Source organism: Vulpes lagopus, chromosome 10 (genome assembly GCF_018345385.1).
Source record: "Vulpes lagopus strain Blue_001 chromosome 10, ASM1834538v1, whole genome shotgun sequence".
NCBI classification, from domain to species: domain Eukaryota; kingdom Metazoa; phylum Chordata; class Mammalia; order Carnivora; family Canidae; genus Vulpes; species Vulpes lagopus.
Window position 1 is genome coordinate 18,581,217 of NC_054833.1, and position 14,829 is coordinate 18,596,045.

General features: G+C 42.0%; 1 long non-coding RNA gene across 1 annotated transcript in view; it reads right to left on the reverse strand.

The window, feature by feature from the left end:
* The window catches only part of LOC121499612, a 58,993-nt gene extending 49,563 nt beyond the window's left edge, over positions 1 to 9,430 (reverse strand). The window contains exon 1 of the long non-coding RNA XR_005990188.1: positions 9,320 to 9,430. This is a non-coding gene — a long non-coding RNA (uncharacterized LOC121499612). The remainder of the gene's footprint in view (positions 1 to 9,319) is intronic.
* Positions 9,431 to 14,829: the final 5,399 nt, after the last annotated feature.

The window sequence follows — 14,829 nt, forward strand, 5'->3', positions numbered from 1 at the left end:
TGTCAACAACATTCTAAAACAATGCTTCACTGTGATAATCACATATAATAAGCATTTGGTTCCTTAAGTTTTCATTAGTTTTGGACATTTTTTAGCCTAACAAAGACAGGATCTTTTCCCCTCCATATAACACAGCCCATCTGGTCAACAGCAGCCTTATTCCAGAATGCCTGAAGAGGGACAGAGAGTAAATTATGGAAAATAGTGTCCCATGCCCTGAATCTATTTTCAATCTCCAGAAGCATAATAGTTTAGGATAAACTCTAGAGCCAAAGTCAAGCCTTGAAATGAGAGTGGGCAACTACCATCTCTTTGGAGAATTTTCTGGAACATCTGGACTTGAATCAAGAGCTTGGCCAATCTAAAGTCTAAGTCATATCATGCAGGATGAGCTACTTCTAGTGGAGAATGAGGGCATTATTTATCTGTTGCCTATCCTTTAGGATTCCTCATAAAAGGAAGTAGAGATTCGCCATGTAACTCCAAGACACTCTCTAGAAATCAAGTTCTCATTCCTTTAGTGCTCCTCAACCAGGTGAGGGATTTGAGAGGTGAAGGAACAGTTTGGATCATCACTTTAACTGGGAAGAACCCAGAAAGGCTATACGTCCAACAATGAGTAGGACAATCCCTCACACCAAAGAACTTTCTTGCCTAAATACCAGTAGTACCTCCTCTGAGCTTAATAATTAAGTTATTTAATTACCAAGTTAGAAATTAAGACCCATACTGCTTATTTGGCTCCTCTATTATAGGCAGGTCTCTGATCATCTACATATTACATTATTGAACGGAACAGCCAAATGTATCTGGAAAAAGGAGAAAATAATAAGTCTCTCCACCAAGTACAGGACCACCCATTAGTAGGGGACATACTCATCTGTATCTGTCATTAGCTGAAGCCACAGTTTAGAGACATTTAGGGAATGTAACAGTGAATTAACTCCACCTTCCACTCAGCCCATAGTCTGAATGTGAGGATGGTGATAGGACAATCTAGAAATCAGCTTCAGCAGAACTATGCCAACAAAAAGAAAATTAAACCAGAAGCAAGTCCAATACTAGGCAAATGTAATGGAGACAGCCAGGGAACTATCAGATGAATTAAATGATTGAATACAATGACTACTGACGTGAAAGATATTTCTGAAATGAAGAAGCCAGTCTAAATTCTCTTATATGCTGATAGTTACTAAATTGTTCTGCTTATGAGGCAGATGTGCTTGATCCTCTAGGTTTGTATTTCTTGTACCTAAAAACAAAAATGGGCACCTATAAAATCAAATAGAATTGCTCTCAAGAAGATACAACCCAAAGTGGAAGTTTTGAGATTTAGTGCTTGAGAGACATGCCTCTAATGGAATCCTACATTGTTTTCTCCTGGCTCAGGCACAAATGATGAGTAACATACTCAGGGCAGCCTTTAGGTGGAAAATATACTCCAGAAACCCAGATAAATTCTGAGTTTTAAGGCAGTGCTCCAAATATAATGAAGTGAGGTTCATTTTGATTAAAGTACTAGATGTCTAGGAATATTATAAATATCTGCCAAAAACATGTAAACAAACATACCTTCATGTATTAATCAAATATTTATTGATCCCTACTATATACATCTGCCATCTTGCCAGTAGAACCGGAGTCCCATCCCTCCCAGCCCTACCACCATTACGTATTCTGATTCCACAGAGCTGAACAAAAGGATAAACAGTGAAGGGGTGGGGACTACAGGAAATAGGAGAAAATGGATTATGTAGGATGCTGTGGGGCTGATTGCCTCCACAATGCAAGTCATCCTTGGAAACCATCTTCCGGTTTTCAGTAAAGACAGGTTGTGGAGGTATGTCCATAGGAGAGCCAGCAGCATCTCCTGTTAGAATGATCTCTCCTGGGTCTGGAGCCTGTGCTTTGAATAGCTTCTTGGGGGCCCTCAAGCGTTTGCTTCACGTCTTTTGGTTGGCCTACAAGATTCTGTGTTACAGAGAATCTCTGTCTGATTCTGTGTCTACTATAAATATAGATACTGAAATATTCTTCCAGGATATATTCAAGGACATGGTGGAATTTGGATAATACTTTCCAGAATCAGGATATGAACTGTAGGCCATAATAAGATGGCTGGGATTGTCTGCAAGGAAGAATCTTGTATCTGTTTATATGTGGCTATAGCTGGAATGGAAGGAGACCCAGCACAGGGCATAATATAGGCCATCTTTGGAAGTATCTGACATTGCTAAATATTCTTATTGGTCCAGGAAGTAGCATAAAATCCAGGTGGATGTTGCCAACAGAGTTCAGGAATCAGGAATGAAACTAACTCTCTGGGACTTCTGTTGGCCTGGGTAAAAATGTCATAGCTTTTACAACAAAGGGCACCATCCTATATACAAGATTTCCAAAAATTTCTGCAGACCATGATCAATATTTCACAGAGTAGGGTCATAGCCAAAATGCAACACTGAGGTCTCGGCTCTCCTTTCCCTGGTGTGTTAACTGGTTATTTGGCAGAACACGTCCTTCCTGAAAGTCGGATCCTTTGGGAGATACAGAAGAGTATTTTCAGGAATTGAAATGGTGAGGTTAAATGCTTAAAACTGGAGAGGGGTGGTGACGGATCTCTTGGGTTGAAGAGGCCTCTGCCCCTTCTAACTCTTTCTTTAGAAGGGATAAAGAAATTGCTGTTCAGAGGCCTACACCAGCTGAAGTAATGATCCCATCATCCCATTCCCCTTTCAGACTTATCTAAAGGACAAAACAAGAACAGATATATCTGGTTGGCAAGCCAGCTGTCAGCCCAGTTAGCTCCCAACATAATTTTTAAATTTCCTGATTAATTCCTACACATAGGCCTACACAGTTATCCATAGGCCCTGAGGAAGAGCCCTCTGCTACATGATATTTTTCCAGTAGAAAAAGGAGCCTAAGGCAAGAGTCTTCAGGTTGTCTCCCCACATTGTAATGTAATAACCTCTTGACCCGGTTTCCAGCCCATATTAAGCACAGGTTAGATTTGGAATTCAAGTATGTCAAGGTTTGGATTCACTTCATCAACTATGAGCTTTAGCTGTCCTGGTTTATGTCAGCTTCCTCATAAGACAATAGTCAGATTCCACGTTTCTTGAGTTCTAGATCCACCAAGTTTGGGTCTTCACTGCTTAAATGTTTTTGATTTTTAGAAATGTCTTATATCCCAACAGTAAATTTATCTTGGTCAAACCAGATTCTTTGAGAAGCAGATGTAGGGGCAGAAGTAACTTGTTCCAGAGTCCTCTTATGAAGGGTTGTTCTACCACCACGGTATTGAAGACATCAATTTGATTATGTGGGAGAGTTATATTAGAATAGGCTAGGCCCAAGATAGGTGTGAGTAGGTTCTTCAATTCTCATAGTTGATTTAAAGAGGTCTGTTAAGAGAGAAACTTGGAAAGAAAAATGGGAAATAGATCTTGTAGCTGATGGCTTTTGGCACACCAATACCACAGCCCTCTGGCCCATCTGGTTTCAGGGCATCTGTGATGGACATTTCTATGCATACCGCTGGCATCCCACGTCAGGAGCCTTTCTCAGGGTCACTCTGCTTTGCTGACTTTGAGACTTCGCTAAAACTACGGAACTCTGCTGAGCTTCAGCAATCTGCAATCCATATACACACTGAATTAAGACTCCTGGGATCATCCCTCAAATAACTGGGACAGGGGCCAGTGTATAAATGCCACAGACCCCCTGTCTCCAGGTGGGACACTTTTGAGGTGCATTCCACACAGTCCTCAGAAAATCTCCAGTGTGTTGGCCCTTCCTGTCTCCTTCTCCCTACTTTCCCATTTCTACGCCTGGAATCACCGCCCAAGTAAACTATGTGCACCTGAGCAAGTTCTTGTCTCAGGTTCTCCTTTCAAAGCATCACCTTCAAGGCATCTCCAAGGGTAGGGATATTTGTCTGTTGGATCAATCAAAACCTCTCCAATTGAAAATGGCAGGAAATCCAACAGGACATATATTTTGATAAATGAGAATGTATTGACTCATTGACCTGAAAATCTAAGGACAGAATTGACTTCAGGCACAGACTGCAATGTGGGGATTTCAAACCTAACATCAAGACCCAGCATTGCTGGGACACCTGGGTGGCTCAGTGGTTGAGCATCTGCCTTTGGCTCAGGGTGTGATCCCGGAGTCCCAGGATTGAGTGCCCTATCGGGCTCCTTGCATGGAGCCTGCTTCTCCTGTCTCTGCCTCTCTCTTTGTCTCTCTCTGTGTCTCTCATCAATAAGTAAATAAAATCTTAAAAAAAGAGAAAAAGATCCAGCATTGCTATCTTTTGGCATGGTTCTATTCTCCTCCATATGTTGGCTTTATCCTCAAATAAGATCTCCCTCTGTGGTCATAAGGTGATGATAGAATTTCCATGTCTTCTCTTCTTTAATCTTCAATTGCCACTAGAAACAGCAAGAATATCTTTCCCAGAAATTCCAGAAGGCTCATCCTGTTTATTTGACTTTGTCTGGGTCGGATGCAGGTAGGGAATTGGATGATCTAAATCTACATGTGGATATGTAAGCAATAGAATGGGTAAGGGGTGATCTACCAGAGGGAAACCACATATGGTTGTCAGAATAAAGGTAAATGGTTGCTGGGTGGCAAAATGCAACTAAAGTTCAAGAACTAAAGTTCATTACAGTCCACTCTTCTGGGCTTCCCAAAAAACACACACACACACACACACATGAATGCATGCTTCCTCCCATATCTTGCAAAGTTGCTGCACCTACTTAAAATACATTCACCACTTCTCCAAAAGGAGATAACCCAATTCTAATCCAGCACCAAACCTGGGATCTCTGGAAGATATGCAATCTTGTCAGTCAAGGCAAAATATTATGGCTCATAATCTTATAGCTAAATGATCATTTTATTTTTCAGAGATTTTGTTTTATATATTTGAGAGAGAGAGAGAAAAAAAAAAACATGACTGGGGAGAGGGGCAGAGGGAGAGGGAAACCCTGAGGACCCCAGGACCCTGAGATCATGACCTGAGCCAAAGGCAAACACTTAACCAACTGAGCATCTAGGTGTTCCTATAACCAACTGAGCCAACCAGGAGCCCCTAAATGATCATTTTAGCAGCCCCTGACACTCAGTATACAATAGTAGGACAAGAACAAGATAATTGCCATAAAACCATTTGGGAAAAGCAAGAATTGGAAATTACTCAGTGTTCACTAATCCAAACCAAATATCATGTTCTCCTGGATGAGAATAAGAAGGCTTACTTCCTGGCATTGGACCTTGATTCTTGGTTAGCCGATCTGGACAATCCTGGGAAGTTCTCCCTCAACTGTTTTCTCCCATGGCTCATGGTTTCTCTCTCTTGGAAGATCTCCTTGTCCATTATCCTCTGTAGTCATATCTGAGAGAGTCTTAAGAGGTAATGCCTTGCTTAAGAGCTATACTCTATCAACTAATTTCTTAGTGACATGAATTGAGGCTGAAGAGTGTCTTCAAAATCAAGCAATCACAAACTGTACTTGGCTGAAGCTTGTATTTTTATTGTAAGCCCTCATTGAAACCACATAAAGTAACCAGCATACTCTAACACCTGGAATTCTTCCTACCAAGTCTCCTGGTGTTACCTTTAGTAGTCCCTGGTGTGAGTGCCAACACACAGGTGAAAATTTGATCAACATTTTTAATACTGCTTAATTAGTATTGTCAACTTCACAACTTAGGGTAGGGAGTTCCTCTGACTTCCACCCAATGCTAACCCAGCCAGTTCCCTATTCCAGAATCTACTACGTGCTAACTCTTACTCCTGGTTCTAATTCATTGATCATTTATTTATTCAACAAATATTTCTTGAGTGCCTATTATTTGTCAACCATTGTTCCCAGTTCTATGGATACAGTGATAAATTAGGCAGGCAAGATCCCACGTACATGGAACATATAGTTAGAATTCATTCATTTCCAAAAGATACACACACATGAAAATCCAACCTTATAGGATTAAGCCAAAATGTAATTTATTAGCTAAGATAACTGAAAAGTTCAGGGGCAGTATTGGCTTCAAGCATAGCTTTGTGTAAATGCCAAACGATGTTGCCAGGACCCAGTTTGTCTTCTCACATGGTCTACTGGCTATGATCTATTCTGTGTTTTGGCTTTATTCTCAGACAGTCTCTCTCTTCCTGATCATAAGACGTCTACTGAAATCTAGATTGTATATCTTCCAGGCTTTAAGCCCAATAGGATTTCATTTTATTCACTCTGATTGAGTCATTTTGGGTCCCCAGCCAGGGAACTGAGACATGCTGATTGGCCGGACCTGAGTCATATGTTCTGCATCTCGAAGGAGCCAAAACAACCAAAAGTAGATGGAAGGAAAGTGGATTAGGGGTGGTTCCCCAGAGTGATATTGGGGTGTGGTTATCAGAGACGAGTGAATGGATACTGGGCAGCAAAATGCATCCACCAGATCCAGAGGAGTGTGGATGTCTTGACTCACACAAACACACCCAGTCCAGGATCTCCAGGAGTTGACCAGGAGTTGGTGGTGCTACATTCAGCGGAGAATTATCTGAATCAATGATTCATAACGGCCAGTGAGTACATGAAGTTTAAGTCCCAAGTTAGAAAGTTATTGAAAGAAAGTATGGGTGTTGTATATGCCAAAGGCTGTCCTGAGCTTGTCTGGAAAATTTGTTCCCCTTCATCACCCTCTAAGATCTGGGTGAGGTTATGTGCCCCAAAGATACAGTTTTATAAAGGCTTGGGCTACTCCAAGTTGCTTCAGAAGATTAGAGATTGGAGGGGAGGGAGTAGTAAGGCTGTAATGACATATTACCAGGCTTCTCAAGTGATTGCCAAGAATTACTCAAAGCTCGAGAATAACAGGGTAACAAGATGAATATGACACATCTTTTCAGAAAATATATTTAGTTCAATAAGAAGTAATTTAAAACAGTACTTATAAACATATATAATAGAGCAGAATGCAAAATTTACATTAATTTTATGAGAAACCATAAACTTCAAAGAAATTTTCAAGCCTGCTGGGGATACTCAAAGGAAAATCACTTGCATAATGGAGAGAAAAAAACCAACCTTTTTCCCCAGACGGAGATTAAGAAACATGATCCTTATCTAAGAAGTTAATCCAGCCTCTCTAAGCAGAAAATTCAGTGTATTGGCAAGGTCTTTTTAGGAGCCAGGGAAGCCACCATGGAATATGGCCGAGTAATGTGCCTGTTCCCTATCCCCAACAGACCTACTGAGAAACCACTTGAAATCCAAAGTGAACAGAACAGAATGCAAGTAGGCTTTGCAATACAGAACCATGAGGAAATCTCTTCTTTCTGCTAGGCAATCAGGAAAATAAATATGCACTTCCCCAACTCATACTGGGGAGCAGAGCATAAAGAACAACGTTGGGAAGTCCACCAGGACAGTGTCCGAGCAGAGTCCAACATAGGATACTCTGAAGCACTGGCACCAAAGCCCACCGAAGCCCCCTATCCTGCCAGAGTTGTTCAGGGGGACTTGAAGTGGCCGAGACCAACACAGCCCATCATTGTCCCAGATCCCCGGGATGCTATTTCTGGACTGACTACCTAAGACTCTGAGAAAGTACTGCTAAGTAGAAAAAGGTGTATCCTGGGCATAGCAGTGCCCTCCATAGGGTTTCCCTAATTCCCCTAATGGAAGGGGGAGAACCAAGGTGAAGCTAAAAGGAGGATATACATGGTAGAGGGGTTGGGGACCCACATACAGAAACTGGGTGTATCAGGACAGAGTCCCCTGTGAGAGGCTGACCAATCTGCATGCTTGTCCTTAGCTCCCAGACAATGCCAGCATATCGTTTGCAATTCTTCCTGCTGTAGGTTGTCATTCCTTTTTGTTTTCCCCTGTCCCTCAATAAAATCGGATCCATCCATATAGCTACGTGTGGAAGGCTCTAAAGAGAAGCTCCACAGAGCTACCAAGAGGGGTGTGAAGCCCGTCTCACTGTAGTAGAAACAGTCTGCGGATGAGGTGGTTGCCCAGCTTACAATTCCCATGGGGATCTTGCCTTGGCGTTTCTTTCTTTGAGGAAATTGCTTTACGCTTAACACGTGGTCCACCTGTGTGCTTCAGGATGCCACCGCATGCCACAAGAGCCCAACTGAAGCTCTCAGGCCCAGCTTGGCTCTTCCAGCTGGCCCAGGATGCAAGCCAGGCCAATCAGAACCCTACCCCAGCTTTGCCAGAAGAAGCCCTTTCCTCCCAGAGGGAAACGCTGGGAAGATGCATGCCCAGGGCTATCAGGACCCATGAGTCTAACCCTAAGGAAAACAATACTTCAGGAAAATGTTGGCATGTGAAAAAGAAAGCAGTGAAAGAGAGAGCCCTGTTCTTTCTACCATTTACTTATCTGAGTCAATACATTCCCCCCTTTCTCTAAGCTGCTTGGTATTAGATAATTATCACTTGAAAAGAAAGCTTCTGTTCAACTAGTGTCCTTTATACCACATGTGGACCCGGTGCACGCTGCAGTCAGCAGATTCCAGACTGAGACCCACGGTGAAGTAGGTGGAGTCTACGGTAGAAAAAGCGGACACAGAGCTCTGAGAAGTCACATCAACACCTTGCGAGCTGCTGGCAGACATTCATGCCTCTTTCCCAAATGATACAGAGAGAAGAAACGTTTTAAAGATGGGAGAAATCACAGCTTAGATTTGCAAGCCCTAGAGGGAGAGCTGGAACCCAAGCTTGAAGCCACCTAGACCAGCTCTCATGTTACTACACCAAGAGGGCCCCACAAGTGAAAAGGCATTTTGAATGGTACTAAGAATAGACACATAGCAATAATTTCTCAAAAAAAAAAAAGTGATAACAATCATTTAAAATATATTTTGGAAAAAGAAAAAAATAAATAAATAAAAATAAAATATATTTTGGAGTAACTTTTACATCTTAGGCCTCCGAGTAGATTTGGTGTCCCATAATATGTAGTTGTGATCTAAATACACTGACATTTCGGAGCAGTTGCTGGTAAGAATCACTTTTCAGATATTAAAACCAAGATACTGAGAAGAGTTCTCTTCCTGAATATGTCCCAGAAAATCAGAGCTCCTAGCCTATTCCAGACGAAAGATAATTAAGGCAGGTTGATATGAAATGGGTTGCCCCCCAAATTTATATGTTGAAGTGTTAAGGAGAAGGTCTTTGGAGATGGGGCCTTTGGGAAATAATTAAGGTTAGAATGAGGTCATGAGAGTGGGCCTTCATAACGGAATTAGTGCCCTTGTAAGAAGAGAACCCTCCCACACACCACCTCCACGCACCTCCACCACGTGAGGACGCACCAGGGAAGCAGCTTTCTCCAAGCCAGGAAGAGAATTCTCACCAGGAGCCAAATCGGCTGGCACTTTATCTTGGACTTCCAGCCTCTGGAACTGGGAGAAATAAGTTTCTGTTGTTTAAGCCAACCAGTCTAGGCTACTTAGTTATTGGCAAACTAATATGAGGCCAAGGCCACAGATGCTGCAACCTCCCAGGCTTCCTGGTTCCCAGCGTGGTGCTCCAGTATTTCGTCACAGTCAGATAAGGCACCAGACTACTCGCCCCCTTTTCTTTGTTTGAAAAAGAGAAGAGATAGGAATGAATTGTCCCTGAGGGTCTGGGGGTAGCAAACTATGAAGATTTTATAGAACCCTGATACTCATCCTAGCCACCCACAGTGGCTTCTTATTAATAATGATTCTTTTTTTCTTTTTTTAGATGGGGGTAGGAGCAGAAGGAGAGAGAGAGAGAGAGACTCCCAAGCAGACTCCATGCCCAGCTCAGAGCCTGACATGGGGCTCAATCTCACAACCCTGAGACCATAACCTGAGCCGAAATCAAGAGTTGGATGCTTAACTGACTGAGCCACCCAGGCACCCCACTAATAGCAATTCTTGACCTAAAGAATCACTTGAGCAGTTAGATATTTTTTAAATATGAAACATGGCTATAGATAAGATCCATTTTCACAAGAAGGAAACAAAACTATGAAATTAGAGTCACTTTACATTCAGAAAGTCCTGGAATGCCTGGGTGGGTCAGTGGTTGAGCATCTTCCTTTGGCCCAGGGCATGATCCTGGAGTCTCGGGATCGAGCCCCGCATCGGGCTCCCTGCATGGAGCCTGCTTCTCCCTCTGCCTGTGTCTCTGCTTCTCTCTCTCCCTCTGTGTCTCAAATGAATAAATAAATAAATCTTAAAAAAAAAAAAAAAAGATTCAGAAAGTCCCTGGCCACTGGTCTATTTGGAAACTGTAAGAATACGACCTAAGATCAAAAGTATACTTTTAGTCTCTTGTGGAGAATCAAAAGGTAGATTTGAAGAAAACAAAAAAAGCCCAAGTTCTAAAAAATAAGTAAGCCACTTTAGTCAAACATCTTTTTGTATGCCCTGAAATAATCAAAATGGTATGGATAGTCCGCTCTTGCAAGCTTATGCTTTTGAATCATTCCCCTGACCTCGTGTGCTCATTTTGAAGTGCAAAAATTGCTTCGGAAAATTGGTTGTAAACACAAGCAATGAAGGGGTAACCAACCGTGAAAGTAATTAATTAAAAGAGTTCCCACTTAGTTGCATGTTTTCTCTGGTAAAAAAATACTTTCAGAAAATTGCTCACATTATAGACTCAGATGCACTATTAGCTAAATCTTAATTTAGGAAAATTATAACCACATACAGTTACCCTAAGAAGCTAGCATCTGTGGGGCGGCCGCCCCTAACCAGGAGAGTGGTTTGCTGGGAGCCCCAGGGTATGGCTTAATTTGGAGAAACGTTAAGGCAAAAATAAAGTGGAAGGGAGACTTTGCAAGGAAACAAGTGAATGCCATTATAATAGCACTTGACACGCACAAAAATCAAGCATAAAGACAACACGGGGAGTAATTAAATTGCCAATGATTTTTTTTTATTGTGGCAAAAAACACGTAACCTAAGATCTCCCCTCTTAGCAAATTTTTCAGTGTTGCTGACTATGAGCAAAATGATGTATAGCGGATCTCTAGAACCTTTTCATCTTGCAAATTTGAAAGTCTATATACTTATTGAACAGCAACTCCCCATTTCTCTCTCCCTGTAGCCCCTAAAAACCACCATTCCACTTTCTGTCTCTATGAATTCAATGACTCCAGGCACTTCATGTAAGAAAAATCATACAGTATTTGTCCTTTGGTAACTGGCTTATTTCGCCTACCATAATGTCCCCAAGGGTCATCCGTGTTGTGGCCTGTGTCAGAATTTCCTTCTTCTTCCAGGCTGAATAATATTCCATTGTATGCGCAGACCATGTTTTCTTCATCCATTCATATGCCCATTCATATGGACATTTACGTTGGAGCCACCTCTTGGCTATTGTGACTAATGCTGCGATAAACATGGGAATGAAAACAGCTCTTCCGGATCCTGATTTCAATTCTTTGGGAGAAATACCCAGAAGTGTAATTACTGGATCATCTGGTAGTTCCATTTTCGATTTCCCAATAAGATGTATATAAATCTGCGGTAATGGTTTTCTAAGATTAAGCTCTATTCACCGTGTTCTAATAGCTAGAAGACTTTCATAATTTTCCTTCTCCTGGTTTTAGTGAAATGCTTTTTTTCCTTTATCACAGATAATGAGCATGTAAATTTTTTTGCATTTTTTTGGTAATCGATGTTCTGACATGAAATGTTTCCTTCTTGCTGTGATTCTAGAGACACAGAGCAACTTGTGTGTTTGAGAGGCTGGGTGTAGCCCTGTGCACGTAGGTATTTCTTCTTCAGCCCCTTCCCACTGCCCAGAGTTACAGAGCTTGACTTGCCCAGCATCCTTTCGAGGCAAATCAGGAGCTGTCAGCAGCTCTGATTAATGTTTCAGCTCCCTCCCTCCTACAGACAGGAGAAACTGTTCCAAGGCCCAGATTAGATTTTTCTCATCTTCCTTCCTTTATCCCAAGTTTGAGTGGAAAAAACTCTCTTCCTGATCTTCCACTCACTGTATATCCCTTTCTATTCCCAACCTCCTGATTTTATCCTTTTCTAACGCACACATGTGAGAAACAAAGTTCCTGCAGTTGACAGGATGGTACGCAGAAGTAAACCCCTGCGTGATGCAACTGTACTGGGAAGGAATTACTACTGTCTTCTGAAACCATGATTATGTTTTGTTTTTTAGAGAGAAAGAGAGAAAGCATGCATGGGGGGAGGGAAGGGGGGATCTTAGGCAGGCTCCATGCTCAGTGTGGAGCCCAATGTGGGCCTTGCTCTCATGACCATGAGATCAAGATGTGAGCCAAAATCAAGAGTCAGATGCTCAACCAACTGGGCCACCCAGGGGCCCCTCTTCTAAAACCATGTTTTGAGGGGGTCAGTTGAAATTTGAAAGCAAAAAAAAAGAAATTTGAAAGCAAAGCAACAGCCATGGGTGTCCACGAGCAACTGCATAGGCTACTCAATTAGGCATTTGTCCTATTTTTTTTTTATATTTTTTTTAATTTATTCATGAGAGACACAGAGAGAGAAAGAGAGAGACAGAGATACAGGCAGAGGGACAAGCAGGCTCCATGCAGGGAGCTCAATGTGGGACTCGATCCCAGGTCTCCAGGATCAGGCCACGGGCCAAAGGTGGCGCTAAACTGCTGAGCTACCGGGGCTGCCCCCATTAGTACTGTTTTAAAGATCTTAAGAACACATCAGTAACAGAAGTTTAGAAATTGTGGCAGACTGTATTTTCCAAAGATGGCTGCAATGGTATCTCATATCCCACACCATTTATTTGCAATTGACTTTGATAATCCTCCCACAGAGATGTGGAGTCTGTGTTCCCAGCCCATAAATTTGAGGAGGTTCATAACTCTGGTGAATAGGATGTATGACTTTAGAGACTAGGTTGAAAAAGATGATAAAGCTTTCCCCCTGATTCCCTTGGGACGCTTGCTTCTGGAGGCCTGAGTTACCATGTCAATAATCTATCTGCTCTGAAGATACCACTCTGGGGGGAAGCCCAAGCTAGCCCATGGGGGGAGACCACAAGGAGAGTATCTGAGACTAAATGAAGAGAGATGTCCAACTAACCACAACTATCCCGGTTCCAGCCACTGTCTGACTGAAACCCCATGAGAGACTTGAGCCAGAACCACCCAGCCAATTCCCGACCCACAGAAATCCCAAAAGACAAACCATGATATTTGGGGCTAATTTGTTACAGAGCGAGAGATAACTAATACAGAATTACTTACCGTTTCTCTTTCCTCTTAAATAATATTGTCTCACATAATCTTTCTTAAATTGAATAGGGGGAGCACCTGGGTGGCTCAGCCAGTTGAGTGTCTTGCCTTCCACTCAGGTCATGATCCTGGGGTCCTGGGATCGAGCCCCACATCAGGCCTCCTGCTCATGGGAGTCTGCTTCTCCCTCTCCATCTGCCTCTCCCCCTGCCTCTCCCCCAGCTCATGCTCTGTCTTGCACTCCATCTATCAAAAACAAATAAATAAAATCTTTTAAAAAAATGAATAGGGAATGGACTTGATGTTTACTCAAGTAATTTTTATTATAAAGATAATTAGATATGTATTTAGGGGTTAAGAGGGCTGACTCTGGAGTCAGTCTGCTGGACTGGATCCTAGCTACCACTTATTAATCACATGACCTTGGGTAACTTACTAACTAGTTGAAAAATGTGATTACTTCTACCCTCAACTCCATTTCAGCAGGCCCTCACTGTGTGGCAGCCATGCAATTTTGTGGGACTCCAAGTCTCCTTGGGTCTACTCCATGGGTAGACTTCCAGGGGCCTATCAGGATCATCTCACCCTCACTGGCACAGGGATTATCTCAAGCCTAAACCAATCAGTGCCAGATATTCTCTAAGCTACAGAAACTAGTTTGAAGCAAAAACAATCACAACCATTAAGAGGTATGGAAGTGACTTTCTCCCTAGGTATGAAGAGGAAACACGTGGTCCTGGCAGACGAAGCCAGTCATCTTGTGATCCTCACAGAAGCCAACCAGAAAATGAAGCTGACACATAATAGGAGTTGAGCCAAAGTAATCACAAACTGAGCCAGATCCCTGGCCAAAGTATATCTGAGGCTCACTCTACCTCTGGACTTGTCGATTATGTGAATTGACCAATCTCTATCACTATTTAAAAACTTTTGAATTGAGTCTTCTGTTTCCTTACGCTTTATCTCTCTATGCGTCAATACCCTCATATTTAAGATGAGGATAATACTACTATCTCCTTCATCAAGTTGTTGTAGGAAGCAAAGGTAATGATACACGTAAACTTTTGAGATCAGTGCCTGGCACCAAGAAATGAGCTTAATAAAGTGATACATATGCACACTCAAAGCTAGGACTAAAGTGAGAGGTATAGTTCTCATGCAACTACAAATTTAAAACAAATTTATGAATTAAATTCAAGCACACAGAGGCACCGAAAGTATGTGGCAGTACTTGGCTACAGTGTAGTCATTTAGATGATTCAGAATATGCTAATATTCATTTTCTTCTAATGTCATAGACATTAAAACAGAAAATAATCAATCTTTACCAAGAACTCGGGAGTCTCCTAGAACACACACACAATCCTAGCAGAAACCAAAATATCAATTCATTACATCCAGGACATTCCTACTGAATGAAGGAGCGTAACAAATGTGATTTGAAATCTTTTCTAGGGAAATTAAACCAGTTGAGTTTTTTGCCTTGCTTCCAGAAATCCTTGAAATCAAAACGTCGCCATTCCTTACAGGAAAAAGTCTCGAAAAAGGAACTTCAAAAAATTGATTGAGAGAAAATTTAGTTTCACGCTACAT